Source organism: Melospiza georgiana, chromosome 14, assembly GCF_028018845.1.
Source record: "Melospiza georgiana isolate bMelGeo1 chromosome 14, bMelGeo1.pri, whole genome shotgun sequence".
In the NCBI taxonomy this organism is placed as follows: Eukaryota; Metazoa; Chordata; class Aves; order Passeriformes; family Passerellidae; genus Melospiza; species Melospiza georgiana.
Window position 1 is genome coordinate 2,872,171 of NC_080443.1, and position 6,000 is coordinate 2,878,170.

Here is a 6,000-nt window from a genome sequence, read left to right on the forward strand (position 1 = left end):
GACCAGGAACAGTCAGTGCTTAGAGGAGCTGCCTGTGAGAAACATTGAGGAGGTGTGAAACTCTGGTGCTATGGAATCCTTGCACTCTAATGATAAAAGAACTCTTGATATCAAAGAAAATGTATATTGGTAATAGAACTGTTGTAATATGTAAGACAACAGGGTCTTTCTTCACAGTACAACTGGAAATCCTCTCATGCTGGGTGAGGAGTGGAGCTGTGGCTGGGCAGTGGCGGTGCAGCTGGGCTCTGCACAGAGGGTGAGTGTTGGATAATCTACAGTGCAGGTGCTTCCCTGCCCCCCGTGGATGGCTCATAAATTCCAGGTGGGATCTGAAGGAACTGGCACTGCCCCATTACGTTCCTCTGTGGCTTCAGTCCTGGCAACTTCAGCAGCTTCTCCCTGCACAGCATTAACACAGCTGTGCTCAGCGGACCCGACGGTGCTGGAATGGCCCCAAAAAGCAGTGGGAAGCTGCCAGGCTCTGCTCCCTGAAGGGCTCCCGGCCCCGCCTGCCAGCTCAGGCTGTGTTAACCCCCGGGCACGGCACTGCCCCAGCCTGGCCACAGCCTCTCACTGCCAACAGCTTCAATTAGGAATTCTCCAGGGTGGCCTTGTCCTGGTTGGCATTAGCTCACTTTGCTTCCATTTTGCTCTGTGGATTTTCAATAGCTATGATAGAACAGTATACGTTGAAACAAAAGTATTAAGATATAATGGTGACATTTTTCTCCAAAATTTTTATCTTCATCTGACCAGGGATACAAGTGGTAGGGTAGCGTTCCAGTATCTGTTAACAGACATTTCCTTGCAAGTGTGCTGTCACAGCTATTAAAATGTTTTACCAGAAAAAGTCATGCAACACCACCTGTGACAGAGGCTTGTGACACTGGTTTTGATCCCCTGAAAGAACAGAAAATGTGAATAGACTGTTTAATGATTGTTTTCTCTTAGTGATGCATACTGTGGTGTGGTTATTGTGAGGTGGCATGTCCAGCACCTAGCGGCTCTAAAAATGGCCCTGTCAGACCTGGAAGGTCATCCCCAGCATGGCAGGGAGTGTGCTGCAACAGTGTCCCCCCTCATTCCAACCTTTCTCAGCTGTCTTCCCTCTCTGCTCTTCACCATGGGGTCATGCTGTGAAGATGAGCTCCTGCTGGTCCTGCTGCCACAGCTCCAAGGTTTCAGTGGGAGCAGAGCCTGTGCCTGCCGAACATCTCCCAGCTGCCATGGCTGTACCTCACAGAAACAGAAAACTCCAGCAAACATCTGTGGGATCTTGTTTGTGATTGTCCCCACCAGCTCCAGTCAGCTTCAAAAGCTGGAGGCTGAAGGGCTGCTCCTGTGGCTCGGCTGAAGCCAGAGACAAATGTTGGCTGCTGTATGATGACTAAGTCTCACATGCTTATTGCTCCTATCAGTTAGAGCTCTTAATCACTTTGTGCTGTTTCATCCTATAACGTGAATTCACTTCAAGCTGTGAAATTCACCGTTTTTGCCATGACTAATTTGTGAAATCTGCCACCTTTCTTTGTGGTTCACGTTGTGCCCTAGTTAGGCATCATCTGCCTGATTAGGGAAGCCTGTGATTTGTTTCTTGCAGTTGAGCCAATACAATTTCATTCCCCTCCCTTCTTGTCTCTGCACTCAGCTGCAATTTTACTGTCACCCGTGCCCTTGGATGCACTGAGGCTGGAGTGGTGTGGAGGCCACCTCTGCTGGGGCTGGCACACAGGAGCCTGGCTCTCCCCCTCCTCAGAACACATGCAGAGGGCTCAGCCTGGGCTTTAACCCTGGCTTTGCTTGAGGCTACCTAGGTCTGCTATGTTTACCATCTTCCTAGATTTCTCCCAGGCTGCTGCAATATTTTGGAAATCATTTCCCACCTGCCTTGCCACTGCCTTGTTTCATGATACATTCATCTGTTACTCTTTACATTGAATGTTGCTGGCATTACTAAATGCTATAAATATACCCAGTATTCCATAAAAACACACAAGCAGATGACTGGTCTTGCCTACAAGAAATACTATGAATTTTTCATTTTTTTTCACATGCTCTGAGCAAAATTCAGAGGGTGCTTGAGGAATATCTCATAACTGAATCAAGTCCTAAATTCCTATTTTCTCACTGATTATTTCCTAAAAATATTTTCCTGCCCTCTTAATGTCTTAATTGTTCCTTGAAGAGGTTGCCAGCTCATCCATCCTTTTTCACACCCTCTTATAAGCCCAGTGAAACATTATTTTAGTATTTCTGTCACTGAAATACAGTGATAAATGGTCTTCTTTTAAAATCAGTGGGAACAGAATAATTGATGTGCAGGAGAGCTCATTGACTTGCTCTTGCCAAAATGGAGTCCTGCCATGAAGTTCAGAAGGATCACGAGATGCCCTGGATACTACTCATGCTCCTCTTTTCTTGATGGCAAAGCTGATGGGTTTGGGCTACACATCTTCACAAGCTAATGATGGAAAAGCAAAGGAAACCTCCTATCCTAGCTCTTATTTTAACCATAACTTTCTTTTCCATCTTTTTTCCTATATTCTTTTTTTTACCAGTTTCACTCAAAGTTAATCACCTCCCTGCCTGAAAAACAGACATGTGAATAAGATCAACAGCATGATTCCTATTAACAGATAAATAAATGGACAAATCTCTGGGAGTCCCTGGCTGTAATTAACCCTTTATCAAAATCCCAGAAGAGGAGGCCAAGGAACAGCCCAAGACCATGCTTATGACTTTGTCCAGTTATCAGAAATCCTAATGGGCCTCATCCTGCTTGTGCCCACAGAGTTGATAACATTTCCCTGAATGACCCTGAGAGCAGGACTGTGGCTGCTGCTCAGCATCCCATGCCCTTCTCTGTGTTTGCTGCATCCAGCACAGCAATCCTGCAGCCCTGCTGGCCCGAGCCACTCACTCACCCCCACTGCAGCCTAATCAGATGGCAATAAAAGCTTTTACTGTGCCATCCTGTTTGTGCTCAGCAGAAACATAAAAAGCATATTAGAAAATTGATTTTAGGCATTAATTGTGAGCAAAGAACATTATACTGAGTAGAGACAGGGTGGTTTTTTTCAGGCAGAAAAATTCTATTTTAGTCTTTTAAAAGCAACTGTGGAAGATGCTGAGCTAAGCCCCATGGACACTCTTTTCAAATACCATAAGGCAAAGAGTAGTTACTGAATCTCCTCAGTCTTATTAGCTTACATAAACATAAAAATTTGAATAATGTTTAAAAAGCTAAATTCTCCAGATAATCCATAATCAGTAAATGTTCATTACTGAGATGTAGCAAATATGCATGAGATTTCCCCAGTGGTGTTTTGGTTGCATGATCTAAAAGGAGTAGAAAAGCCTCCTCCAAGTGGGGCTGGGCAAAAACTTCTATAGGCTCCTGAGGCCATTTGGCCACAGTGTGAACCTTCCTGGTCCCTTCAGGAAGGAGCTGGAGGAAATCAGAATTCACTGTCTTTGTTACAGCTCTGGTGATTTATAAATAAATCATCCCCACAGGATGATTGATGTCTCCATATAAATAATTAAGTCTTGACCTTATGTTATGACACCTGCTAAATTTTTTGGCACTTGAAAGCAGTGCTCAGGAGAGATCCTTGGCTGTGGATAAATGCCTTGACTGTGGATAAATGAAGGTGGGGCTGCATTCAAGGAGGAGGGGGAGACAGGTTTTTGTTTACCCTCATTTTGTTCTGTTTGATTCCATCAGCTAATTGATGATGATTATTAATCTCTGTTGCCATCTACTCTATGGATTTAATTCCTGCTTGTGATTGCTGTTGGAAAGTTAGCTCCATTAGAAGCAGACTTTGATTGGATTTCCAGTGGCCAGAGTTTCCCAGATGTCCCCCAAATCATTGTGGTACCTAGTCCAGGCACCTTACAATTATTTTTGATTGCCATTTACTTTGTTTGGTGGCAGAGCTCCAGTAGCCTGGGTGACACTGTCATTATGCTCAACCAGGCTAGGTAGCAGGTGTCAGCAAAAGTTTAATTTGGAAGCTCATGAATTCAAAAGAAGAGCTTAACAGTTATCCCCAACACAGAGAGCTGCTGTGGCCTGAGCCTGGAAAAGAGAAAATCCCAGGGACATGAAAGGAATTGATGAGACACCAGGCATCTGACAAAATGAAATCTTCTCGGGATAAACTGAGGATAGCTTTCTTGTCAAATGGTGAGCATCATTGATAAACAAAACAGATTTAGCAGCAGCATTTCCAATTCTCATTTCTGAGACTGTTCAGGTTTACTATTCACCCTCTCTTCCTGGTACTGTAGAGACAGCAATTCTCTTAATAGCTGCAACTTTTAAATCTTGCAATAAAATACAAGAATTTTCTATGTAGGTGTCTAACATTAAAAAAGAGACCATCTTTGAGTTTTTTAAAACATGTTAATCTACATGCAACATAAGTCAGCTACAGACAGAAAGCAATATTATAACACAATCACAACAAGGGGTTTTCCTAATCCCTGAAAAATCTTAAACTAATGACACAGCTACGACCAGGTATCACATCGTTCCTGACTACTTCCACCAGCACCCGGGAATCCCAGACGTCAGCAGGGTGCTGTCCGGTTGCCGTCCCCAGCACCCTGGGGCGAACATACTTGTACAAATCATCCTTCGCTGTACGCTTGCCGTGGTTTGAACACACCCGTTCTGGCTGAGGGGTAAAGGGGCATTGCAAGGTCCGAGCTGCCGGCGTGGCCGAGCAGGGGCAGGGCAATCGGGACGTGATGAACAGCACTCCTGCGGGAGACCAGCGCCCAAAGAAACCCCCTGCTCTCTAAAGGTAGCTCCAGAAATTAAAAAGTGCCTCCGAGTCCCGTCATACCGCTCCTGCTCGCACAGACTGAACTCCGCGTGAACCGCGTTTCCAGTCTAGGGAGATGCCTGCATTCATCAACTAGTTTGCTTTGGACCCGTTATTTTCGTTACAGAAACCCATGCCGGACCCGTACCCGTGAGCGCTCAGCCCGTCGGAGCCGGCGGCTCCATCCCATCCCCGGGCATGGTCCCGGTGCCGGTGCCGGTGCCCGAGCGGGGCTGGGCCGGCCCCGCCCGGCAGCGGAGGGAGCGGAGCGGGCTGGGGCGGAGGGGACGCGCCGCAGCCCGGGGCGACCGCACCGCGCCCGGCTGCCACCGCGCCCGCAATTCCCGGCACCGGGAATCACAGCTGCAATTCACCGGGAATCGCAGCGCCGCGAGCCGGGAGAGCAGCCCTGAGGTCAGGGGGTCGCACCGCCGGGATGACGAGGGGACACGGGACGAGGGGCCCCGCCGCAAGTTTGTCACTTTCCCGAAGTGGTGCGGGGAAAAGTTGGGGAGCGGCCGGGGGATGCGGGGACGCGGGTGGCGAAGCGCGTCCCGGGCCCGGGGACAGGGACGGGGGGGGTCCGGCCACTGACCTGCGCCGCGGCCGCGCCGCTCCCGCGCTCGCTCAGCGCATCCTCCGCGCCGCTCCCGCCGCCGCCCTGCGCGCCGCAGCCGCGGCTCCGCGCCCGCGATGCTCGGCGGGGAGGAGAGAGTGAAGCGGGACAGCCCGCCCGAGACGGGAGGAGGCCGCCGCCCCCCTCCCCGCCCCCCGCCTCCCGCCCCGCCGCCGGCCCCGGCCCCGCCGGCGGCCGCGCCCCGCGCCCAGCGCGCACCTCCGGCAGCAGGTGCGGCGGCCTCCGGCGGGGAGCGCTCCGCTCCTGCCGCGCCCGGCGCATCTTCCTCCCCTCGCCGCGGCGCGGGCGGGGCCGGCCGGGGCCGCCGCCTTTCCACGGGGGCTCTCGCCTCAAGTTTGCCGCGTTCTGGCGGCGCCGGGCGCTCCCCGCCGCTCCGGCGGATCGTGCATTGTCTGCAGGGCAGTTCCAGCGGAGCGGGGCGCTGCGGGCCGAGCCCGTGACCGCCCTGCGCGCTCCCGCTCCCGCACGCCGAGCCCGCGCGGCTCCCGGCCGAATATCGCACCCCCGAGGGAGGAAAGAAAGGTC

The 6,000-nt window shown here is 50.9% G+C and overlaps 1 protein-coding gene across 5 annotated transcripts in view; it reads right to left on the reverse strand.

Moving 5' to 3' along the window:
• The window catches only part of CHST8 (carbohydrate sulfotransferase 8), a 203,026-nt gene extending 197,264 nt beyond the window's left edge, over positions 1-5,762 (reverse strand). For 4 of the 5 annotated variants that reach the window (XM_058033928.1, XM_058033927.1, XM_058033926.1 and 1 more), the window contains exon 1: positions 5,434-5,504. The gene's annotated coding sequence lies outside the window, so the exon portion shown is untranslated. Of the gene's footprint in view, positions 1-5,433; positions 5,505-5,673 lie in introns of those variants that run through there. The other variant, XM_058033924.1, reaches the window with a different exon arrangement.
• Positions 5,763-6,000: the final 238 nt, after the last annotated feature.